This window comes from Trichosurus vulpecula, chromosome 3 (assembly GCF_011100635.1).
Source record: "Trichosurus vulpecula isolate mTriVul1 chromosome 3, mTriVul1.pri, whole genome shotgun sequence".
In the NCBI taxonomy this organism is placed as follows: Eukaryota; Metazoa; Chordata; class Mammalia; order Diprotodontia; family Phalangeridae; genus Trichosurus; species Trichosurus vulpecula.
This window is the reverse complement of record NC_050575.1, coordinates 279,450,572-279,477,798: the sequence shown is the minus strand read 5'-3', so window position 1 is coordinate 279,477,798 and position 27,227 is coordinate 279,450,572. Positions and strand designations below refer to the sequence as shown.

General features: G+C 39.4%; 1 pseudogene; it reads right to left on the bottom strand.

Annotated features, from left to right (window-relative positions):
- Window positions 1–22,768: 22,768 nt before the first annotated feature.
- LOC118842483 lies at window positions 22,769–23,010 on the bottom strand (annotated as a pseudogene).
- Between the last annotated feature and the right edge of the window lie 4,217 nt (window positions 23,011–27,227).

Below are 27,227 nucleotides of genomic sequence, written 5' to 3'. Positions count from 1 at the left end.
AGTCAAATTTTCTATTCAGTTCTGGTCTTTTCACTGAGAAAGCTTGAAAGTCCTCTATTTTATTGAAACTCCATATTTTGCCTTGGAGCATGATACTCAGTTTTGCTGGGTAGGTGATTCTAGGTTTTAATCCTAGCTCCATTGACCTCCGGAATATCGTATTCCAAGCCCTTTGATCTCTTAATGTAGAGGCTGCCAGATCTTAGGTTATTCTGATTGGGTTTCCACAATACTCAAATTGTTTCTTTCTGGCTGCTTGCAATATTTTCTCCTTGATCTGGGAGCTCTGGAATTTGGCGACAATATTCCTGGAAGATTTCTTTTTGGGATTTATTTGAGGAGGCGATCGATGGATTCTTTCAATTTCTATTTTTCCCTGTGGCTCTAGAATATCAGGGCAGTTCTCCTTGATAATTTCTTGAAAGATGGTATCTAGGCTCTTTTTTTGATCATGGCTTTCAGGTAGTCCAATAATTTTTAAATTATCTCTCCTGGATCTATTTTCCAGGTCAGTGGTTTTTCCAATGAGATATTTGACATTGTCTTCCATTTTTTCATTCCTTTGGTTCTGTTTTATAATATCCTGGTTTCTCATAAAGTCACTAGCTTCCACTTGCTCCAATCTAATTTTTAAAGTAGTATTTTCTTCAGTGGTCTTTTGGACCTCCTTTTCCATTTGGCTAATTCTGCCTTTCAAGGCATTCTTCTCCTCATCGGCTTTTTGGAGCTCTTTTGCCATTTGAGTTAGTCTGTTTTTTAAGGTGTTGTTTTTCTTCAGTGTATTTTTCAGTATTTTTTTGGGTCTCCTTTAGCAAGTCATTGACTTGTTTTTCATGGTTTTCTCGCATCCTTCTCATTTCTCTTCCCAATTTTTCCTCTACTTCTCTAACTTGCTTTTCCAAATCCTTTTTGAGCTCTTCCATGGCCTGGGACCAGTTCATGTTTTTCTTGGAGGTTTCTGTTGTAGGCTCTTTAATTATTAATTTCTTCTGTCTGTATGTTTTGGTCTTCTTTGTCAGCAAAGAAAGAATGCAAAGTCTGAGACTGAATCTCGGTGCGTTTTCGCTGCCTGGCCATATTCCCAGCCAACTAACTTGACCTTTGAGTTTTTCAGTGGGGTATGACTGCTTGTAGACTACAGAGTTCTATGTTCCACGTTTGCGGGGGAGGTGCCAGCTCTGCCACACCAGCACTGCTCCTTCCCCAAGAACCCCCAACCCGAACTGGGCTTAGATCTTCAGTAGGCTGTGCACCCCTGCTCTGATCCGCCACTTAATTCCTCCCACCAGGTGGGCCTGGGGCCAGAAGCAGCAGCAACTGTAGATGTCCCACCTCCGCTGCCCCCGGGCGGGAAGCCGAACCCCGAACTCCTTCCCTCCCGCAGCTTTTCCCACTGACCTTCTCAGCAGTCTTTGGTATTTGTGGGTTGAGACGTCTCGTAACTGCCGCAGCTCACTGATTCAGGGCGCTAGGACATGCTCTGCCCCGTTGCTGGTCTTGTTGGTCCACACCGCTCAGGCTGGGTTCTGCTCCACTCCATTCCCAGCTCCCAGCTCCGTGTGGGATAGACCTCACCCAGAGACCATCCAGGCTGTCCTGGGCTGCAACCCTGCTTCCCTCTGCTGTTTTGTGGGTTCTGCCATTCTAGAATTGGTTCAGAGCCATTTTTTTATAAGTTTTTGGAGGGACTCCGTACAGAGCTCATGCTATTCCCTGCTTACCAGCCACCATCTTGGCTCTGCTCCCCCCCCCCAGTAATTTTTTTAAAAGGGGGCGATAGTACCAAATTAGTTTGGGAACCTCTGGTCTAGCCTATCAAGAGTTTCTCTTCTCCATCATCTGTCTCTCAGTGTCTTAGTCATCCTTTCCATCTTTGTATCATGTGCAGATCTAATACTGATGCCATCTAAGACTTTATCCAAGCTATTGATAAAAATGTCAAATAGCAGGGTGTCAAGCATGGACCCCTGGGGCGTACCAGAGGAGACTTCCTTACATTTAATATCAAGCCTGTCTTTGGATCCAGCTGTCTTTTCTACTAGACTAGCATAAGAGAGTTCTTGGGAAAGGATGAGGATAGTTCAGGATGAGTTCCTGAATTATTTGACTGAAGGCCTAGGAATCTACAAGTTTAAAAAGAGCAATCAATATCAGCAAGGAATCAAAGAATAAAGTGTAAATACAGCCCATAACTTTTCTCATAGCCTATTAAATTTAATCAATATAGCCTCTTAGAGAGAAAAAGGAAGAGTTCCAAGACAAAGCCGAGTTTCTGGACCCAACCAAAAAGAGGAGTTCCAGGAATTACCAAGAACTAGAGCCAAGGAATAGCAAGGGATAAAACCATTATATGGAAGAGTAAGCACTAAAATTGACCATGATTAGGCATGTGAGTCACATAAAAGTGGTCAATTCTTGAGTGATTCCAATTGACCTTTGACCGTACAAGAGTATTGTAGTTTTGGAAGAGTGCATAGATACCTAGGGGAGGAGAAGTCCATTAGCAGTCCAGGTGGGTTATTTGAGTCTTGAAAATCCAAATGTTTTCCCTTTTTTCAAAGAGGTTCTCAAACCTAGGGTAGAACCATAGCTCCAGAAGTCTGTAAAGGACCCTTGTGAAGTTAAGCCTCTTCAAGGAGGTGATAAGTGTTATTTCAACTATTCATGGCTTCATATGTAGATCTTTTATGTTTTGCATTTCTGTTGGGTTAAATAAAGACTGTTATGGTCAGTGAATTTTAGCCTGAGTGCTTGCAGGTGAGCTGACAATCTTTTTATCTTTCACTTCCATTGTGAAGAATTTGACACAGCTGTATGTTGATGTTGCCAGAGTAAGTTTGGGTAAGGGCAAAATAAGCCAAATTCTGATATTGCCATGGGAAACCCCAGATGAAGACACAAACAAAAAGACTGATTTAAGAGCTAACTCCAAGATAACACATAGTCCATATAAACTTAGAACATCAGGTTCTGGGCCAAGACTATAACCATTCTAAGTCAAGGATTCCTAAGCCTATGGAATCTTTCTATCCCAGAGTCAGTTTTAAATACTATAAAATATTCTCCCACCATTTATGATATATGACAGTGTGAGGCCTGGAAAATTGTGAAACCTTAAATTCACCTTTTCTACCAGAGTCCTTGCAAATATTTTTAATTATGCTGTCAACCTGCTTTTGCTAATGTTAGTTTACTGTTTGTGGATCTGCAGCAAATAAGGTTTGTCAAAAGAAATGTGAGAAGTCTAAAAGAAAAAATAAGAGTCCAAACTTTGGCAATCAGCCTGAGCACAAAATAATTTCCAAAAAGTAAAAGAAACATTTTAAAAACAAAGAGAAAAAGTAAAAGCTATTTCTTTACCCTCTAAGTAAAGTATGTGCCTGGAATGTAGTAAGTGCTTAATAAATGATTTTTGACTGACCCTAAGCATAGTAGAAATTAAACCAATGAAGAAATAATCCATGACATAGATTATTTTAAAAATTAAATAACTATTAAGGAAACCACAGCTTCAGCTGATCCATTCTGTTTCATGACCACAGATTATGCCACTAAATCCACCTCTAGTCCTGGGATCATCCACCTCACCAATAAATGCTTGACATTTGTCGCAAGAAGAACCAGGTGAAAGAAGGTGTATGGTTCAGTGAAGCTCCATGCTTAACTCTAGGGTGAGGCCAAGTGGCAAAGACAGAGGACTGGAAGACTACTTAAAGCAAATGTTGCTGGATCAGTACAAGGATCCCTTACTGTGAACTATGAATCTGTTTCTGAAAATAATAATAATGATAATAGTAATAATGACCGATATTTATATAACTCTCTAAGGTTTGCAAAAAGCGCTGCCCATGTTATTTTATCATCACAACAATCCTGGGAGGTAAATACTGTTGTTATCCTCTTTTTACAGATGAGGAAACTGAGGCACAAAGATTAAGTGATTTACCCAGAAATCAGCTAGTAAGGGTCTGAGGTTAGATTTAAACTCAAGTCTTCCTGACTCTAAGCCCAGTGCTCCATCCACTATACTGTCTTACCACCTCAAAGTTCTGTGTGAAAAGAATGTTGGTACATCTTATACTTAACAGACACTGGGAAAGCTTCCTATTTAAAGGAATCTTATGGTGAATCCTTTTGTAAAGTCAATAATCACTCCCAATTTATCTGTGTAAATCCAGATTTTCACAGACATGGTTTGTTTCAAGTAACATACATCTATAATACCATCTTAAAAGGAAACACTGGCACTGAAGAGAGAAGTAGGTGGTTCATAGGCACTGGAAAGAAAAGAGTTCACTGGGATTTTAAAGAGGAGGAAAATGGTTTTAGGTGCATCATCATTATCATCATCATTATTATTCTATGACAGGAATTGGCAACCAAGGAACCCAGTTGAAGCAGTTTTCAGTAATACTCATCTGGCTGCCAGCCAGCAGAGTCCTTAGCAATATTAAGTAATTGTCCAGGTCCCTTGGCACTGTCCCACCTCCTTACAGTCAATCATCAATCAATTAACAAATCTGCAGTGAGACCCTACTACTAGTGAAATGTTATGATACAAGCTCTCTTACCTTCACACACCCCCACCACGACCCCAGAAAACAAGGGCCCTAATGCTGCCCTCTGATGGTTCCAAATTTCCCCAGTGCAGGTTTGGAGACAAGCCTGTGAAGTTCTCAGTATTTACAAATTACCCAGATGCTCCATAAATCAATATTTCCAACCCTTCAGTGAAGGATGTGGGCAGTACATCTAGGTATTAGGAGGAAAGTAATCTGATTTTGTGAATTCCATTATTTATACTAAGGTGTAAATTATTGTTAGGCTTAACTCTTAAGAACGACTGCTTGCATTTTAAAGAGGAGCTGGTTAACTCAAATAAAACTCTAATTAGTGGAATGAATTCCATTTAAGTTGCTCACTGTGTCAGGTAAATTTGTAACGGTAATCCCCAAAACAACCACAGAGACAGACAACTGGTATGTGAGATTATGTATCTCCCGGGAAGAAGAAGAAGGAAGAAGGAAGGAGGAAGGAAGAAGAAGAGGAAGGAAAGAAGAATTAAACAGAAAGTTAAAATGACTGGTCCTGAAGCATAGTCACAGGAAAGTTCTGTGTAGCAAAGAAAACGTTTAAAATGTCTCACGTAATTCTTGTAGAAAAATAAATGGAGAGATAATAGGCATATGTGATAAGATAGTTAGATGAATTTAGAACCAATTGAAGGGCCAGATCCCCAAAAGTAATCATCAGTGATTTGATATCAACTTGATAAGAGATATCTAGAGATCTGTGCTTGGACCTATTCTATTTCACGTCTGTCAGTGACTTGGATAATGACTTAGATAGCATGCTTGTCAAATCTGCAAATGACATAAAACCAAGAGGAATAGTCCCATGTCACCACCTGCCTATTGAACATTTTCAACTAGTTGTCCCATGGCATCTCAAGCTCAACATATCCAAAATGGAATTCATTATCTTTTCCCCCAAATCTACTTCCCTTCCAAACATCCCTACTATTACCCAAGGTACCACCATCCTTCCAGTCACCCGGATTCTCAACTTTGGGATCATACTCAAATATTCATTCTCACCAATCAGTTGCCAAATCTCCCATTCTGCCAGCCTAATTCAGACCCTGAATCATCATGCACCTGGACTATTGTTAGTGCCTCCCTCCTAGTTGGTCTACCTGCCTCCAGTCTCTCCCCACACTCCAAGCCATTTTCTACACAGCTGCCAAACTGATTTTCCCAAAGCACATACCTAGATATACCACTTCCCTACTCAGTAAATTCTAATGACTTCCAATGACCTCTAGGATTAACTTTATATTCTTCTGTTTAGCATTTAAAGCTCTTCAGAACCTTACCTTTTCCTACCTTTCCACTCTATACATATTATTCCCCTCCATGTACTCTAAGGTCGAGCCGTATTTATTGTTCCTTGCACATGACACTCCAGCTACCATCTCCATTCTCTCTTCTGGTTATCTGGCCTTCATGCCTGTTTATAATCTCCCTTCTCACCTTCACTTCTTGGAATCCCTGATTTCCTTTGAGACTCAGGTACCCCCTGAGGTAGGAGGTCTTTCTTGGCCCTCCCAGCTTCTAGTGTCTCTCCAAGTTTACTTTATAACTACATTTTATATGCACTTTCACATATTATCTCCCCCATTTGAATATACATTTGTTGAGGGCAGGGACTGTTTTGCTTTCTTTCTTCTTTGTATGCTCAGTGTTTCTCACATTGAGCACTAATCATGCAATGGATGCTTAATAATGCCTGTTGATTTAGCTCTGCTTGTTCATCTAGATATATACTAACTATTCCTTTAATGATACAGTCTATAATTTTGCTAGGAATGAAAGCCCAATTTGTAGAACTACATTTTACAGTTTCTACTTTCTTCCATTTTTCAGAAGTCAGAACATTTGCCCCAAGATCACTCACAGTAGTTCAACAATAACACCTGATAATTTTTTCAGTGCCTGAAGATGTATTTCATCTCGCCTGGGTGACTTAATCTCATCAACTATGTTATCTCTCACTATGTTTTTCTATTGGATATCAGTTTCCTAGGAGCCTTATTTTTTCTGACCTTTCCAGTCCAGGCAGAGAAACAAAAACCTCATTAAGAATTGAGAAGTAATATTTTCTCTCTGCCCTCCACTATCATCGATCCCATCTGCTCTAAGCATTGGTCCTATCCCTTCTTGATCTTTCTCTTTTTTGTCAATATAACTTCGTATCTTTTGCTTTTCTCATCCATTTCAACTCATTCTGAATTTTAGCACTCCTTACCCTAGTGTTATGGTATTATTCCAGACTTTTTTTAATTCATTTTGTGTTAAGTGTAAAGGTCATTTCATAATTTAAGCTGGCTAGTTCATTCTCTATGGCTCCAAGAAGCAGTAGCATGCAAAGCAGCTATACCCCAGTAAAAACTGTCTCAGCAGACAGGCTAAATCAGGTTGAAGGTAACCAACAGGCCTCCACCCCAACAGTGAGTTAGAGGGATGTCTGCCCCAAGCATGTGAAGACTTTCCCTGGCAGAATAAGCAAATGAGAACAACTTGTTCCAAAGCCTATGAAGACAGTTTAAGCAGGCACTGTGGAGTGCTTAGAGCTCGATCAGACGTTAAAGATGCCAAGGTCATCCACTGCGTTCCGAGATATGACCGGTCATCTTGACTTTTGTCTTGCATTTGGACTTCAATGACTCTGGAAGAGAGAGTAAGGCTGATGACTTTGTGTAACTCTATCTCACTTAAATGCAGTTCACATGGGAATCGACATCCCATGATGTCAATGGTCCTACTTGAAAACAAAGACCAAATAACAGCATTCTCTGTGCATCCACATTATTCTCTTCAGACAGCTCCTCTTTTTCTTTCTCATCTGAATCATGGGGCACATGAGAGGTTTAAGTGACTTGGCCAGGATTTCAAAGCCAGCATGTGTTAGAGGTGGCACTTGAATCTAGGTCATCTTTACTCCAACTCCCTATCCGCCATGCCAGGTCACTTCTGAATGCAAAATGAATGACAGGATATGTGCTTCAAGAGACCTACATTATACTGGACAACCCCAAATATAAATGCTATTTCCTAACGCATCTTCCTAACATTTGGAAAGACTACACGGTAATTCCATTAGGCCTTTTGTTTGTGAGGGCTCTGAGAACTGTGTATTTTTACATGTTCAGTTATCGGAGCAGACCTCCTGATTCTCTAGCTCAGTTTATTCATTTTTAATAACCTACTTAGCACTTCCCACTTCAAGAGATACATTTCCTTTACTGCTCATTTACCACCTTCTCACAGTTACAGGGGTGGGAGAGAAGAAACATCCAGGTGGAATTGTGAGTTGTTTTTCTGTAATCAGTAACCAGTTTATCACCTTCAAGCAGATAACCAAACTGCCAGACAGGCTGCACACCTGCTTCCCCTTCCTTCTCATGTATCAGTGTTGGCTTGGTGACAAGGAGATCCTTTATCTGCCAACAATAGTCTCTGACACCTCTCCATCAACCAATCCATCTTCCCTCATCCTGAATAATCTATTTTCTTAAATCAACATTTTTTTTTCTGCCTGCCAGCTCTGGCAAAGGTGGAGGTGCCTTCTTCTGACCCTGCTGATAGAAACTTCCCACACAAAACCCTTGGTGAGTTAGCTCTCACCTGAAACTTGTACTCCAAGGCTTTGCTGTTGTTTGTCCTTTGTTCTTGAAGAGGACCAAGACATCAGGAAGATGATGCCATGACTTGCAAACAAAATGGATTTAAGTGAGGGAGGGCTGTGCAAAATCACCAACTTCAGTTTCTCCTCTGGGGCCATTTGGGTCCAGTGGCAAGATATAGATCACTGGACATGGCCCCCACACATGCTTTAGTCACCTAGGATAAATAGACCTTTGCTAAGAAACATCCAGCAGGGGGCACCGGCAAAAAAGCTCTCAAATGACATTTGGTTTAGTGACATACAGTGTATTAGCAAATTATTAACTCATCCTCCTATGGGGTCAAAGGATATAAGGCTGATGGCCACCTTAGAGATCATCTAGTCTAGGGTCTCTTAACCTTTTTTTTTTGCATCATGGCCCCCATAGCATGAGACCCCTTCTCAGAATGTTTTTAAAGAACTGAAGGAAATACTAATGTTCGGTTAGAGGTTAGCAGAAATAAAGATGTAATTTTCTTGCCCATGCAAGTTCACAGAGCCCCTGAAATTTGTTACACAGACCTTAGATCAAGAACCATTGGTCTTATTCAAGTCCTTATTTTTAAGATACTAAAGCCCCACAAAAAAAGTAACAGAGAGAGGTCTTTAGTAGTACAAAAATGAGCCTCCCAAAGTGGTCATAGGTATACAAATTTGCACTATTCAAAGTTATAACTATGTAAAATGTAATCATTGGTTCCAGCCCAGTGGAAATATGCAGTGTGAATTCAAGGGGATTCATAATTTGTGCTAATCAGGATCTAGCTGTGCTGTAGAAAACAAATGATCTCCCAGGTTTTGCTTGAAGACCTCTGGAGAGAGAGAACCCATTATGTTCTGGAGCAGCCTGTTCCACTTTTAGGGCACCTAGGTGGCACAATAAACCTATAATAAAAACCTATTCTTTCCAGAAACTTGGTTCAGTATGGATTTATTATATAATAGTTCTAGTAAATTTCTTAGAATATTTTGATTTTACAAAAAAAAAAGAGGAGGGGCTCTATTTTGACCAGGCCAGGAGTCAGGAAGACTCATCTTCCTAAGTTCAAGTCTGGCTTCTGACACTTACTAGTTGTATGACCCTGGGCAAGTCACTTTACCCTGTTTGCCTGCATTTCCTCATCTGTAAAATGAGAAGGAAATGGCAAGCCACTTGGCAGTATCTCTGCCAAGAAAACCCCAAATGGGGTCACAAAGAGTCAGACATGACTGAAAGGAATGAAGGACAAATTCCACATTTAGATGGTTCCAATTCTTAAAAAGTTTTTCTTACCTAAATCTGCCCCTTTTAAACTTCTACCTATTATCACTGGGTTCTGTCCACTAGGATCAAACAAAACAAGTCTAATCTCTCTTCCATAGCCTTTCAAATACTAAAAGACATCTATTATCATCCTACTCACCCCCCCATTAAATTTTCTTCTTTCTAGGATAAAATCCCCAAATCTGACAAATAGTCCTCCCCTGGCATAACCTGGAGGCCCTTCATTGTTCTAGTCACAATCTTCTGAATGCTAGCCAATTTTTCAATATACTTCCCATGCTTTTTTCAGGGCTTCTCATCCGCTCCTGGTATCTACCTGACACTCACTTCTCACCTGTAGCTCCAAGGATCTGTAGCATGCACAGTGGCCACAACCCAGTAAACCACATTGGCAGACGGGCTAAACTAGGTTGAGGGTAACCAACAGGTCTCAAACCTGTCAATGAGTTAGTGGGGTGTCTACAACAAGCATGTGAAGACTTCCCCTGGCAAAATGGGCGAATGAGAACAATTTGTTTCAAAAGCTATGAAGGTGGTTAAAGCAGGTGCTGTGGAGTGTTTAGCAACTGGCCAGAAATTGAAGGTCATCCGGTGCATCCTGGGCCATCACCAGTAGTCTTAACTTTTGTCCTGTCACTGGACTTCAATGAATCTGGAAGAGAGAATAAGAATGGTAACTTTTGGCAACTCTACTTCACTTCGATTCACTGCAAGTCAAGCCATCACCCCAATGGTCCTCTTCCAAAATAAAGAACAAACAACATACTTCACAGTGTCCTAAATGAAGGAAGTGATAGTCCTGTTATATTCTGCCCTGATTCTGGTTACATTTTGGATTCGGTGTATATAGATTTTATTCTTTTAATTAATTCTTTAATTGGAGTTTATTTCAAAGCTCAATGGTTTAAATAAATCTAAATTTAAGATTTTTTTGTTGTGAGGTAATACGTTATCCCTCTTGTGGGATAAAAATCTATTCTTTCCAGCAACTTGCTTCAGTGTGGATTTATTATATAATAGTTCTATAAACTTCTTAGAGTATTTTGATTTTACAAAAAAAAAAAGAAGGGTCTATTTTCACCCATATGTACTCCTTAGTCTAATTGTAATCCAACTATACTAGTCATCACTAATTAAGAAGGGGAAGTTAAGCTTATAAGTCAATAGCTTTTAAAAATCACAAACAAACTACCTTCATGGTAGTTAAAATTATAAAGATTAAAGTTTATTTTAAATGGCAAATTATAGACCTAAGTATATTAAAATTTTTAACACAATATAAATAGCAATCTATTAATTTAATTCGTGACCTGGGGCTACTCGCTTAACTTCTCTGACCTTCAGGTTCCCCACCTATAAAATGGGGATAATGATACTTTTTTATGAGAGCATGATGAGGTGTAACTAAACCTCCCAGTGCTTTCAAAATTCTTGGATGGAGGTCACCATGTTGGCATAGAGAATTAACCACAGCCAAATATTCACTGAATACCTCCCATGTACAAATCACATAATACTCTACAAATTTTAACATACAACACAAACGTGAGATACAATGGTGGTAGTGATGGTGGTCGTTACATACTGTGAACTTTGGAAGATACAAAGAGGTAGAAGTCATTCTGCTTGTCTCTGGTTGAAGATAACAAGCAATGTGGCCCAGTGGGAAGGGCATGGGATTTGGAGTTAGAAGACCTGGGTCTGAATCCCAGATCATCTGCTTTGCCTACGAGACCTTAGGCAAGACATCTTCCCCGGGCCTAAGTTTTTCCCTTTATACAATGACACAGTTGGATGTGATCTGTAAGGCCCCTTCTGGTTCTTAATCTGTGATCAGATGATTATCTATGGTAAATATTGCATATCATGTTCCTAAGGCACAGGTCTAACCATTTCACTCTAAGGCTCAAAAGCCTTCAGTGTCTCCCTATTTCCTCTTGAATAAAATACAATCTCCTTAGCCTGACATTCAATGCCTTCTAGAATCCAGCTCACCTTTCCAGCCTTATTTCACACTCTTTCCTTTCACACACGCTGAATCTCCAGACTACACCACTATGTCTCAGATGCCATCTGTCTCGATTCTTGCAGGTTCCTTCTCCCATTGGTGACTTCTTCCCAACCTCCATTTTAGGGAAAGGCCCTAGACCTACCATCCCTCATTCTCTGAATTTAGTCACCATGCCCCTGCCTGACACCTCCTCCTACTTTTCAGCTTTCTTTTTACAGGTTATCTTCACTTACATTAGATTGCAAAGTCCTTAGAGGCAGGGACTGTCTTTCTACTTTTATTTGTATCCCCAGCACTTAGCTGGGGATAGTGCTTGGCATGTAGTAAGGGTATAATGAATACTTATTAGCTGACTAACTATGTATTCCAACCAAACTCATCTATTCACTGCTCCCCAAATTTAACATCACATAATGCATCACTCTCATAAACTATCCGCCATACCTAGAAAATACACTCTGCCCATCTCTGACTTTGAGAAGTCTCATGTTTCTTTTCATCTTGGGTGCCATGAAGCTTTCTCTGAAGCAACCACTTCTAATGTTCTCGTTCACCTCAAATTATTTTTTATTTCCTTATCAGTGTACATGCTATATCTCCTCCTAAGCCAGAATATAAGCTCCTTGAGGGCAGACTATTTTATTTTTGTCTTTGTGTAACTGGTACCTAGCACAGTACCTTGGCCTAAAAAGGAGTTTAAGAAATGTTTGTTTAATTGAATTGAATTGAATGAAAGAATGGAAAGAAATATATATATATTTTATGAAATAACATAAAGGACCATACTGAAGTTGTGAATTATTAAAGAGTTCTTTTTAAAAAAGAATATAGTTTAACAAAATCCCTTTAGAAGCTTGAATGTTATCTTCCCTCTCCAAAGGGTAACTTTAGTTTTGTGCTGGAAAGGTTTGGCAATAAAATATTGAACATTTAAATTTCTTAGTGAATGGAACATTGCAGGCAGTTACCCACCTAGGATGAGTAGATTTCTCCTAGGCACGGAGTAAAGAATGCCAACTTCCCTTTTTCTGACACCTGTCTATCCTCTGAGGAAGATCAGAAGGACACAATGAAGAAAGGCTAGTATATTTCTGCATTTATCTGTTGAACGATTCTAGTCTACCATGATCAAGATACAAGGCCATGACTAGGGATTCGGGTACCCAGGACAAATTCAATTAGGGGTAGGGTTGTGATGATGATGGTGGTGGTGGTGGTGATGATAAGCATTTACATGTGTTATGTCATTTGGTCCTCACAATAATCATGTGGGTTAGGTGCTCATATTACCCTCATTTTATAGATGAGAAATTAGGATGAGAAAGGTTAAGTGGTTTGCCCAGAGTTACACAACTAGTGAGTATCTGAGGCAGGATTCAAATTTAAGCCTTCCTAATTCTATGTGTAGAAGACAGTCCACTTTGGTTAGGTACAATGGTGCCAAGAGAAGTGCTGAAAAGGAGGTAGGCCTTGAGATCGAGGTAAAATGTTCAAGGTAGTGGCTCAAAGAGCTTAGGAAAGTGCTTGGTCCATAATGGGTCCTTAATGAATGCTCATTCTCCATTCCCCCATCCTTCAAGATGAAGACAATGAGACATAATAATGGCATAGGGAGGAAAGTCGACAGCCCCCCATCCAGGATGTCAGCACCCCAAGATGAAGTTTCAACCATCTCAGCCTAGTTATAGCTCTGTCCAATTATCTGGAGCAGGTAACTCAAAACCTGCTGATGTTTGTGGAAGAGGAAAGGACTCCTGGGACTCTCTAACTTCATACTAATTGCCCTTGTAAGACCATAGAATATTGGGTTTGGGCCCTTGGGACTTGAGAAATCATTCTAGTCCAGTCCCTTCATTTTACAAGTAAGGAATCAGGCAGAGAGAGAGAGAGAGAGAGAGAGAGAGACAGAGAGACAGAGAGAGAGAGAGAGATATCAAGTGCCTTGTCCTAGGTTATACAGCCAGAGTCAGGGCTGAGACCCAGATGACCAGGCTTCTCATCTAATGTTCTTGTACTCTATCACACTCTCTTTTGACTCCTTGTATATCCTTGGAAATTTTAAAGAACTTTCCTTTTTAAACTATCTGATTAAAACTTATTTGAACCTTCTTGTTTACATGCTCTTTTGTGAGAACAAACAGAGAAAATACCTCTTCTCATGCAAAATGCAATAAATTAGTCGGCAGCTGCCAAAGCACACAAAGGTAGGAGTTGTCTAAGCCACTCTACACCATTGTAAACGAGCAGCACATTTTAAGAGGAAAATTATAGGCCTGAATGTACAAAAACAAGTGTGATCAGCCCTTCCTGTAACTCCTGGCTAGTTTTCAACACCACTAAAGTTAACTAGGCATTCTGTTACCACCCAAGCTCTTCATACACTTTGACTCACTCAGCTCCCATGAGTCCCAAATCATGAAAGCATCAACCCCCACTTTGTAGAAGGGAAACCTAATACTGAGAAGTAAGATGGATTTTCTCAAGCATGAAAGCATCATAACAAGAAATCCACATCATTATCATGCAGAAGTACCCTAAATTCAGGCCATTACCCACTCTCACATTTGGGGTGATTACATTTCTTTTGTGAACAAAATTCATTTACAAATTGGAATGAGGGAACCAATTTATAATTCTCCCTAATTTTAAATTTTCTGCAAGAGATTCATCAATCATTTCCACCTTCCCTTTTTAAGATGAAAACTCTACTTTATAGAAATAATTCAAACGTGACACTATTTTAGTTGCTCCAAATAGTATGCTTAGTATAGGTTATAATCAGTTTTCACTATGCAAATGATCTGTGATTTCTTAAAGGTGGGGAACTTGCAGGGTGGAAAATCATACTAACATTGAGAATTCAGAAGGTCCACTATCTCAATCCTAGGGAGTTGCTTGAGGCACCAGAGGTTAAGTGACTTGCTCAGGGTCATTACCTGATAAGTCTTAGAGATAGGATTTGAACTCATATCTTTTACCCTAAAAACCTAGCATAATAATAATAATAAATATATAGTGTTTTGAAGTTTATAAAGCACTTTCTATAGTTACCTCATTTGACGCTCACAACCACCCTGTGATCTGGTAGCTATTACTATTTACAATGCTTACAGCAGAATTTGAACTCAGTTATTCCAAATGCCAAGTCTACCACTGTCTGCCTACTACACCACCTAGCTGCCGCTATCTACTTTATCAAGTGTTTATTATTTATTATTCATCTACCCACTGTGCCACCTAGCTGCCCCTTTTTGTTGCATTTTCAATGATGTTTTGAGGTTTGTGTTATAGAGACCTGTGGTCTGTTAGTTCATGAAAGATAGCAAGCTTCTGATGCATCATTCTAATTACCAGGTTGTGTCTTTCTCAGTGTTTGATAGGTGCTAAACTGTTGCACAATTGTTGTGTATTGCACAGTTTCTACTGTTTCCCTGCATGATCCACACTGGTGAACAAACATATTCTCCTTAAGAATAACCCTTCTAGGGAGAGAATTTGGAGCTCAGAGTTCTAAAAACAAATGTTAAAAAAATTGTTTTTATAAGCAACTGGGAAATAAGATATATAGGCAATGGGGTATAGAAATCTATCTTGCCCTACAAGAAAGTAAGGGGAATAGGGATAAGAGAGTGGGGAGTGGGGTGATAGAAGGGAGGGCAGACAGGGGAAACGGGCCATCAGAATACATGCCATCTTGGGGTGGAGGGAGGGTAGAGATGGGGAGAAAATTTGTAACTCAAAATCTTGTAGAAATGAATGTTGAAAACTAAAAATAAATTTTTAAAAATGGTTTAAAAAAAAGAACAACGCTTCTATGATTTCTGATGACCTGATCCTGAATTGCTACCATAAACCCCTCTGTTTCTATAAATAAATTCATATAACTCAATCATTTGTTCAGTGCTTATTTGTTGACTTATTATTGGTTGAGATCATGTGGAAGTTGCCCATTGAGGCCTTTTGATTGCACTCTTATATCTTAGTGATTTCATAAGATTCTATCCAAAAGTAAAAATATTCTGGCTTGTCTTCAACAAATCCAACAACATGTACCTATTGTCAGCCTTTATTATTGCTTGGTGATATGATATCTGCTTATTCCAACAGCTTTTATATAAGTTTATATAGGATTATACATACATATATGTAACGTAGAGCATCTAAATATGGGCTTTGAGAACATCTGTCAAATCTCTCATTTTTGATGAGAAAGCATTAATATTTTTATTTCTGCCTTAGGGTTATGGGACCTGTGTTTAACTAACATTGAATGGGTTTTTGTTTACATACTTCTCATCTCTGTTCACAGTTCTTAAAGTATATTTTAAAACTGGTATTACATCAACATTCATTACTTTTAATATGTTCTTCCCGTGGGCTTCGATTTCAAGCTGCCGGTATCTCCTGACATACACACACCCACAGCATTCTCATTGACACCTTTATGCTCAATGTATCTTGCCTAGAGGAGATCAGGACATTTTAAGAAATTACCTTCTTCTATTATTTAATTTCACCCTCCAGATTCAAGTTCAAAGCTTTCATCCTCCATCTTTTCTTAGTGTAATAGCTAGCTAATAATAAATTAACATTTATATAGCATTTACTATGGGCCAGACACTGTGCTAAGCAATTTACATATATTATCTCAATTGATCCCCATAACAACCTTGGAAAGTAGGTGCTATTATTATCCTCATTTTAAAATTGAGGCAACTGAGGCTGCCAGAAGAGTGTTTGACATCTATCATAAAGAATATTTCTTGATAGCTATCCCATTTTTCTAATGTTTTTCATTTTATTTTGTTTTACCATGGCTACAACGGCCATATATATGGTTGTATGCAGGTTTTACTGTATTGCTTGTTGGGTTTTTTTTAGTCAAATAGTATGAGAGAATATATTCATTACGGTGGTTCTAACAAAATTTACTCTGCTCTGGTAAAGTTGATCTGCTAGTCAAGTCAACAAGTCAATGGCATTTATTAAGTTTCTGCTATGTACCAGGTATGATGCTAAGTGCTGTGGATACAAAGAGAGGCAAAAACCTATCATTGCCTTCAAGGAGATCACAGTCTAAATGGGGGAGACGTGAAAATAAGATGTGTACAAATAAGATATGTAAAGGGCAAACCAAAAATAATCTCAGGAAGGAAGGCACTAACACTGAAGAGGACTGGAAAGAGGTTTTTGCAGAAGGTAGTTTCTTAGTTTGTGCCATTATATCAGCAGGGCAATGTTGCCTTGCTGATACAGCCGTTAAACTCAAAAGCAGATTTTGAAATCTGTCTAAGAATGCCTGTCTCTCTTCAAATATCATTGTGGATATTGGTGCAGTTTCATTAGTAAGTGTAATTTCTGGAGTTTGCTCTAAGGAAGATTTTTCAATGTTAAGTCATACAACTTTTGCCTCTTCATTTTTTAGTAGCTCCTTTATTTCAACACTTATTTCTTCTAATCTGGATTTGAGATGAAGTTGTTTTTTAGGATTGCACAGGACTGGTCTGCTATACATAGTTGGGTGACTTGGAGCTTCTGGTACCATTAACAAAAAAGTATTATGAAACCCTTCCCTATAATTAATATAATCTATTTCCAGTTTTGTTATGGTATCGCACTGGCACACAATGAACATATTCATACATTTACTCTATTTCATGAGCACTAATAGCTGGCTCACTTTAGTGTGTTGAAGCATTTCTTGCAGTGGAGGCACGGGTAAGGGGAATGCATATCTCTGATTTATTTAAGTCTATCTTGCCTTTTTGTAGCAGCAGAACATGAAAGTATGCCAATTGGTCTGCTGTCCTCCATGTCAAGCCAATACTCACAACATCATGGAACTCCACGTGCCTCATCTATTCCTTGACTTCTGGCAACAATTGAATCACAATGACTGGGGTGTCAATTTAATCAGTGGTACCACCAGAGCCCAATTTCTCAGGCTTCACAACTACTATAAGGCTCACAGGGTACATAAAGTCCCCAGTCTGCAAAACCCCAAGGAGCCATCCATTGCTATTACTACCCTCCCTCATGGCATCAACAATGCATTGGGCTTTGGCATAGCAGGGGGATAGTAGCAGCAATAATATTAATATTCATTATTGTTCATCATAATAACTAATTTTCATATATTCGTTACCTCATCTGATCCCTACACCAGCCATATGAAGTAGGGGCTAATGGTACTACTATTATCCTCATTTTATAGAAAGCATGCATTTATACAATGCCTACTATGTGCCAGTTGCTGTGCTAATTGCTTTTTACAGATATTATCGCATTTGATCCTCATGATAACTGTTTGTACTGTGATGTATGTACTGTTATTATCTTTATTTTATAGTTGAGGAAACTAAGGCTAGGGGACTTGCCCAAGACCACAAAGCTAATGTCTTGGGCCAGATTTAAACTCATGTTTTCCTGACCCCAGGCCCAGGGCTCTATCCACTGTACCACCAGCTGCCTCAGAAGCAAGAATATAGTGAGGACTCAAAAACATTACATGAATTGACCAGAGTCACACAGCTATGAAGTGCCAAAGGTGGGATTTGAACCCAGGTCTTCCTGATCTCTCTCTCTACTACTTTACCATACTTCTTTATCATATAAGGAAAATGAATTTAAAATTCTGAGGAAGTATACTAAATCAGAGAAGCACTGGCTGGCAAAAGTTATAGATAGACTTCTGATATTCCAAGGAAACCAACAAGAATATGATATTTCTAAAAGATACCATCAGTTCAAATTCATCCTCTCTTTAACTCTCTATGAAGCAAAAAAAGTCAAGCACATTTAAAATATCTAGATACTATTGGGCAAAGACTCCCAATGATATCAGAAAAGAAGAAAGTTCCTACATATCCCATATATTAATTTTTTAAAAGCTCCTGTTGTAATAGCAAAAAACTGGAAATAAAATAAATTGCTACTGATTGGGGAATGGCATCATGAATTGTATTATTTGAGCATAGTGGACTAATTATTGTGTTGAAAGAAATGATAAATACGAGACATCTAGAGAGTCATGGAAAGACTTGTATGAACTAAGGCAGATAAAAGAAAACAGAATCAAGACACGATGACAATAATGTAAACAGAAATAATACACTTTAAAGACAGATTACTTCTATGACCGGTATTAACTCCAAAGGATCATAATAACGGCATGCATTTATATAGGGGTTTTAGGTTTACAAAACGCTTTACAAATATTATCTCATTTTATCCTCAGCAACTCCTTGAGGTAGGCGCTATTAATAACTTCATTTTACAAATGAGGAACCTGAGATAAACAACAGGTAAGTGACTTGCCCGCAATCACACAGGATGCCTTGACTGCAGTTACAGTGTTCTATTCTGGAATCTGCCTATCTCCTACTGTGCTACCTAGCTGCTAAAACACACCTTCCTCTTTTCAGTACAGAGGGAAGGAGACTGTGGGTGCCATATCCTACATACACTGACTTAAAAGATTGTTGTGTTGGTTGGTTTTGCTTACATATTATTCTGTGTAACAAGGGAGAGCTTTGGCGGGGGTGGGGGGGGCAGATAAAATAGGAGAAACCTGGTATAAAAAACAAAAGGCATCAGTAATACTTTTTAAAGAAAAAGAAAAAAAATCAAGCATGGGGGACCCTCTCTATTTGTTAAGATAAATCTTTTAGAATATCACAATACAGCTGGAACACATTTAAAAATTCCCTATTAATCAGGGACCATGTTTTATCTTTATCTCTCCCCAGAACCTTGTATAGTGCTTAGTACCTGATTTTGGATTGATGGTCCAAGCCACAAATAGCAACAAGAGAGATTAGGATCTATAGTCTTGATGCCCCCATCACTATTTACTTATAGCCCTGACTTCTTGGGTTGATGCTAGACATGGCAAATATTTGAAACCGTATGTTTTATGTTTATATTTCAAGGATTTTCTGTAGGAATAACTGAACATGTGAGTAGTATGATCTTGTGAGGAGTAAGGTCAAATAAAAGTCTAGACACCAGCAGTATTGCAGGCCATCAGATAAATTGGCCAACTCCCCAGGTTTGGGAAAATTACTCAGGTGCTACAACGGAAAGAATCCAAAGAGCAATCCTGCCCTTGCTAGCTGCGGTTTTGTGGGAGACCTCGTATTTGACACATGCCTATTTTATCACATTGGTCAGATTTATTTACTTTAAGCTCCATAAACAGAGTTTTTTTTTTAAACCCAGCTCACTCAGGCAAGTGCACTATCTCCCCATCCCAGTCTGTAGCCAACAAACAGAAAACTGAGAAATCAGTTCTAAATGCCTATTTGATCTCTTCTAAAATGAAAGTTTGGTGCATCATTCATTTCAAATTCCAGAGTCTAGGCGACTTCTAGCTGGGAAGAAAAAAAAAGCATCTCATAAGCCAAGCAATCCTGTGTGGCAGTGGGGTGTTAATTATTGCATGGAAACAAACCTTTCAGGAGTTGCTTGATATTTCTATCCCTCATTCGATGTGTTCCATGAAGCCAACCAGGTCCATGGAGATGGCCCTCATTTATTCCATTCCTCAGCCAAGAATTTACTCTCCAAAGGACAGTAAATTATCTTTCTGTGGTGGCAACCCTTCCTGGCATTAAAACCCTATCTATGAAGGCTGCATTAATGCATAGGTAAGATCCAGGGTTTAACTACTGCAGAATTTCCAAATGGCTCTGAGTAGCCTCATCAATGGGCACCCTGTCTGTTTGGCTGACTGGCTCTGGGATGTGTTTTTTAAATCTTCATGTCTGGTCACGTCCCTTTGGTCTAGATTGTAAGCTACAAAGATTCAAGGTCTATACATAAAAGTAGAATGTTTCCTAACAAGAGATAAACTGAGTTGGTTGCCTAAAAATGTATGCCTATACTCACCCTGTGGAAAATCTTCTTAGTCCAGTGTGGGGTTGGGGGAGGGAGGCACTACTTTTATGTGGCATTTGTTAAATACCAAACAGCCATGCTTATCAACTCCTCTCTCTCTCTTTCTCTCTCTCTGTCTCTGTCTCTCTCTCTGTCTCTGTCTCTCTGTCTCTGTTTCTCTGTCTCTCTCTGTCTCTCTCTCTGTCTCTCTCTCTCTCTCTCTCTCTCTCTCACACACACACACACACACACACACACACACACACACACGTGCGCGCGCATGAGTTTAAAAAAAAAAGCTAAAACAACAGCTCCACAAATGAACACTGATGTAGTGTCCATGTTTTTCTTTCCTAGCAAGAACAAATCACACAGATTACAGATCAAGAAAGTAACAGAGATCATCTATGAGCCTCTAATGCAATTTTTTTTGGTCTCCCTATTGCATAAGGGTCTCCTTCTCCAGGTTTCTTCTTGCCACTTTTTGTTTTCTTCCACAAAAGACTCTTCCCTATTTTGTGGATGAGACCCTCCCAGGATTACCTTGTACTCTGAGGAAGAGGGTCAAGGGGCAAATCCACAAAACTACAGAGATTATAAATGACCTGCCTGAGAACCAGTCCCTGGCTGCCCCCTCAGGAATTATCTGAGCTGAAGCAGAAAAGCCTCTTTCTGCTCTTTAAACTCCAAACTGTCACCCCCAAAATGGGTCTGCCAGCCTTCAAGAGTTTAACAATAGTAAGAGCTGAAGTCTGCCATGTGATTAAGTGGTAAATTTTTGAGCTTACAACCCTGCTCGTATTAGTCAAAGTGTCTGAAGTTTAAAAAAAAAAAGCACTCTTTGACTACACAAAGGTATCCTCCTCTGTACATGGCTGGCAGCCAGAGAACATTGCTGATGCCAGCACTAGTTTCAGTACCATTTACCCCAGCTGCAGAAGTGGAGGAAGCCATCAACCTCCTTGTTCGAAGTGAGGAAAGAGGGTGGTCTGCCCAGCAGCAAATACAAGAGAAGCTCCTTGCCAACTCTTCCCTGAATACTTGGCTTTGTGGGAAATGTTCTTTTCCCCCCAGCTGTAAGATACCTGGATGCCAACTGATAATTCCAAGCAATTGGAACAAGATCTTAAGCCACTTGATCTCAAGCTTGACAACAGGACTCTCAGAGGTCCAGAGAGACCTGGGCTACTTCCAGCTTTGGATTTCCTTAGTTCTGAAAATAATAAGTAAAAGAAAAATTCATACACAATAAAAAGGACACTAAAAGCCTGACCTATAAATTGGATTTTTAAAAATTATTTTTAATATTTGGTTTTCTTTTCTTCCTCTATGTGTATGCACTAATAACTACTATGAGAGAAATCTGACTTTCCTTGCAGTGTCCCAACCACCATTAAGACTTTTAAGACCATTCAAATGCTCTAATCTCTTAGCCGACCGGTGATAGCTCTTCACCTGTCAAATCTAACCCCTTTCAGTTAGGCTGACATCAAATAGTCCTCCTAGATCCTGCCACTTCATACCTCCCCCAGCCACTGACCATGACTGCTCAAGTAAGACCTGAAGCAACAAGTAAGAATATATGAAATAGGAGTAGGGGATTGAAATTCTACTAACAATTATTTTGGGGGGTTGAAAGAATCTTTTTAAACTTTTCTTGGGATTTGGGAGATGAAATGAGACAATTTTTTTTCTTTTGGTAAATGTGTGTGTATGTGTATTTTCCACTCCCACCCCAATTAATATAATTAATAGAATGTAATCTCACTATGAGTAAAGATTGTTTCATTTTTTTTGTATTTATATGCCCAGTGCCTAGCATAGTGTTTGACACTCTTAAATACTTGCTAACAGGTTGATTAAAGGCACATAATCAAACAAGACCTAGACAAATCAATTGAATCAATAAATCTATCAAAAAAGCAAACTCCTTAATCAGTTTGAGAGGAATAAAATGCTTTGATCAGAAGATAAAGAGAGGCAACATTACACAGGAAATTTCTCATGAATGATGGAAAGAATTAGACACACCTTTGGGTCTATGTATAAATCAGCAAGTTAGTTTGAATACAATTGGTCCAATGACAATCTAATCTAATGGTAGAGTTCTAGCCAAGCCCCTAAGAGGAAATTGCTTGGAAGGAGAAAAGAGTCTTTCTCTCTCTGTGTTCAAGAGATCCTAAGATTCCATTAAAGATCCCATCAATGACCAGAGTTGGTGCCAGAGTACACCAGAGCTGGAGTCAGGAGATAACCAAGCAGCAATTTTGAGATGGACATGCCAAAGAATTGATCTTTAATACATCTATTTCTCCCCTAATAGTGGGTTTATTGCCATCTCTGGAGGCCCTGTGGCCAGATAGCTGAGTGAGGCCTTCAGGGATGGGGGCTCATTTGTCCAAGGGCTTATAGTTCAAAAACATCTCAGTCAGATCCATGTGTGCCAGCAGCATCTGGCAGCAGCAATATTGCTAAAGGCCCCATGTGTCCAGGGTGTCTCCCTCAGTGTACTCTGCCTAGAGCAGCCCCAGGTAGGCCTCTTACTTGTGTTGCCCACGATCTTGCCACACATGAAGCAGCGTACCAAGATAATCAAGGTGAAAGGGAAGAGACAGTGGCACTGGCAGCACATGGTTTAAATACTATGCCATGTGGGGAGCCAGCCCAACAGAGCAACTTGTCCACCACTGATAACATGCCCTTCAGCGAATTTCATAAAGACTTCATAAACGAAAAAGAGAATTTCCAATAACTGGGAGTTGTGAGGTTATTCTTAGCCAGATGTGTGCCTCACCATCATCAGACTATACGTTTGAGTCCACAGTCCTTAGGCAACATTGTGTATGCAGGTGAAAGAGTGTTCCATATTTGGGGAGAATATTTTGTACTAACTCTTCTTGTTATATTTTCTTAGCAAATAACCTTTCCTAAAAGCTGATTGAGGCCATTGGCTGATAATCAACGGAAAAAACACCAAAGTGCAACCATGTTAGAAGCCACAACACCTCAGGGTTACCTCTAGAACCCAAAGGGGATAAGTAGTCAGCATTCCCTCCAAGAACCCCACCCTCTGTTGGTGGAATGGTGGGACACATAACTTGAACTCCATGCTTCTTGACTCTTGTTACCTGTGTGGCCTTGGGCAAACCCCGTGATTCCCCTAGGCCCCAGTTTCCTCATCTGTAAAATGAGGGGTTTAGATCAGGTGACCTCTGAGGTCCCTTCCAGATCTGGATCTATGGCCCTATCATTGAAGAAGACTTTAAACTTACATTGTAGAGCAGATTTACAAAACTGGATCAAAAGTAACAGATACTCTCCAGCCTAGAAAGGTCTAAAAATAACAACTTTCCAGTGATTTCTGTTACTTCTTTTAAGATCGGTGTTGGAAATTTCACTTTCATTAAGAGACTAGAAGTGATCACAGACTGTTTTTAAAGGAAGGCAATCTGGGGACAGCTAGGTGACTCAGTGGATAGAGCACTGACCCTAGAGTCAGGAGGACCTGAGTTTAAATCCAGCTTCAGGCACTTACTAGCTGTGTGACCGTGGGCAAGTCACTTAACCCTGACTGCCTCCAAAAATATAAATAAATAAAAAAATTTAAAAGGCAATCAAGCACCATTCCCAAATAAAAGTCAATAAATCAAACAAACAAAAAAAAACCCCATTTACTAAGTGCTAACTATGTGTAGGCACTGTACTAAGTCCACAAAGTCAAAAAGGGAGAAAAGGGAATGACCCTTGGCAGGTGGAGATCCTTCACTCTAATTCCTGGAGAGGATGGCATTCACTTCCTGCCAAGTGATAGTTCTCCACGCCTGATCATTCAGCAGACTGACTGATCACTGAAGAGATTCTTTCTTCAACACCACCTAGTACTTACGTCTGGGCCCCAGGCAACCATCCATAAATCTACACTGCACTATACGAGCTGCATCTCACATGTGTCTGGCACATTTTTCCTGTTTCCTCCTTTGGTGTCCTTCAACATGTTTCCTATAAATCTAGCAACAACTTTTGTTTTTTAATGCCCCATTAGAAAGCACATTAAATGGCCTTAAGCAACTCCCTTTATGATCAAAATCTAGGGCAATTCAACCCCTAGTCATAGGGGTGTGTACAGGGTGTGCTAACTATGCCCAGGCACACCCACCTCTCATGCAACAGGGTTGTCCATGATCCAGAGCATTCTGGGAACAAAGGCTTCTTTCTCAGTCTCTTGGATCCCCCGGGTGCTTCAGTTATTTCTATTTCTTTCCTCTGTTTACTACTTTCTCCACTTTTAGGAAGCTATGATGTAGGAGGAAAAAGGAGACACATCTAGTGACTCAGTCACCCTCCAGTCTTGGGCTTTTCTAGAACCCTTTTCCAAACTATCTTTGCAGCAGCAACCTCACCCATTCTGGTGATGCTACTACTTAGTGCAATCTAATTCCCATCCAGGTCAGGCCGACTCTCTGCCCTCCTCCTCACCACTAGAGGCTCCCACTACTGCCCCAGGACTACAGCCAGCTACAGCCAGGTCAAGAAAAAAAATCATTTAAGCATTTTTTCCACTATGGCCTATACGTGTGTATGTGTATGTATGTATGTATGTGTGTGTGTGTGTGTGTATGTACCATGCTTTGAACGTTGGGCGCAAGTCTGCCAGAAATGTTTTTTATTCATTTAGCATTATTCTAAATCTAGGAATTGCTTGCTTAAAATCATATAGTTCCTTTATGCTCTTGGACATCTTTCTGCCCTAAGACAAATTGCAGTAACATGTATAGGAATTTTGAATTAAAAAAGGTCACATGTCACCTTCTAGCCATGTTTTTAAAAAAGTAACATGTTTTGTTAAAATCCAGTTTTGGAGTCAACAAACAATAGTCTCTTGATCTTCAGCTAACATGACTGGAGTCACTGAATTCCTTCCTTGATCACTCCCCTCAAGGATTTGAAAAGGCTTCCTTCCTGTGATCAATATCTTAATCCTTTCTGCAAGGTTTGAAAGGGCTTCCTTCTGTATGATCAATATCTTAATCCTCTCTGAATGGAGAAGAGGGCATTGCCTTTAGTTGGGTTATAGCCCAATCACTTCAGGGGGTGGGAAAGGCAATGTTCTTAACTAGACTAGAGGTTTTACTCCTACATTTGTTTTACACCCGGAGATTTCAGTCTTTGTTCTTGACCTTTTACAATGTTGCTAAAGGGAAAATTTTGGAGTTTTAGACAGAAGAAAAAAGAATTTCTTAATACTTCCAGTTAAACTGAAAAGGTAGCAGGGAAGGCAGAGAAGTTAAAAGTTAAAATTTTTTAAGGATGTGCTTCTGACTCTCAGTTCTTAAGCTTCTCCACCAACCTTTCATAGGCAAAGCATGGAGCTAAAGGAGGAAAATGGTAGAATTGGAAAAACATTTTTAGTCAAGAAAATTAGACAGAAAACGTTGTTATGTATCTTAAGATAAGAGGATGGATTTGATTAAAAGGACCCTTTTCAAAATTTGCATTTTTGAAGTAAAATTTAGTTAACTTTAAAAAGTTTAAGTGTTAGTTTCTTTATTTTGATCAATGTTCTTTATGATTAAGGATTTAATAGATGTTCACCTTATAAAAAACAAAATAAAATTCCCTGACTGCCACTCTAATGTTTCACACCCATTTGCATCCAATCCCAGTATTTCCACTTTTTTTTTCTGGGCATAGAGATCACAGGAAAATGAAGGGGGAAATGCCAACTACCTAAGGCTTTCTTTCAAAGAGCATCTGTAAACAGATGTAGCATCCACAAAGCATAGCATAGTGACATCTTCTAATATAATGACCTACACTTTTCCCCCTCAATAATATGTTAAGATCCATGAGGGCAGGAACTATCTTTTATGTTTGTTCTCCCAAAACCTGCATGATATATTTTGTACAAAGTAGATACTTAATAAATGTCTGTTGGATAGACTCTAAAGTTCTCAGGAGTTCACATATTATTCCAGATTCCTTTGAAGTTGCTAACCATTTCAAGGAGGGCTTATGTGAGATTTTTTTCCCAACTCCCAACTTTCAATGGACTTTAACTGCTAGTACATTGAGTGAAACATGACCCCAGGCCTACTCAAATTCTTCCCTTGCAGCAAAGTCTGGCTCAGATCTCTATTTAATCACTAACTTCTCTGAATCCCTTTACATCAATACTTCAAGCATCCAGGATTTCATCGATGTGGATTCTACCTACACCAAGGCAGAATGCAAGGCCTATAAGGGGTCTTCAAGAATTGGTGTAACTAGAAGAAAAAAAATCACCCTTTGGCCAGCCTCTCCAAACTTAGCTAGGCTGATGCTTGGACAACAGACACAGAGTTCATCATCACTTGTGTTTTTCTCTTGGAAGGAAATACCAATCGGTCCCTAAGTAAGTAAACGTTTATTTAACACCTTCTAAGTGCCAGACATTGTGCTAAATTACAGGGATACAAAGAAAGGTAAAACATAGTCTCTGTCCTCAAGGAACTCACAATCCAATGGGAGAGACCACATACAAACAACTGTGTACTGACAAGCTACATACAGGATAAATCAAAGATAGTCAACAGAGGAAAGGCACTAGCATTAAGGGGGATTAGAGAGGCTTCCTGGAGAATTGGGATTTTAAATGAGACTACCAGCTTTGCACTCCCCTGACACAGTTTCCGAGGATCCAGTATCACTTCAACACTATGATAAAGCATCAGAGTAGGATTCCAGCTGAGAATAAATGCCTGTACCTTATAACCTATCTATGTCACATTTAAAACTTACTATATAATACCTTATATTATTCATTACTTGTTTCCAATCCATCATTCACTAATTAGACTGCCGCAGCTAGGT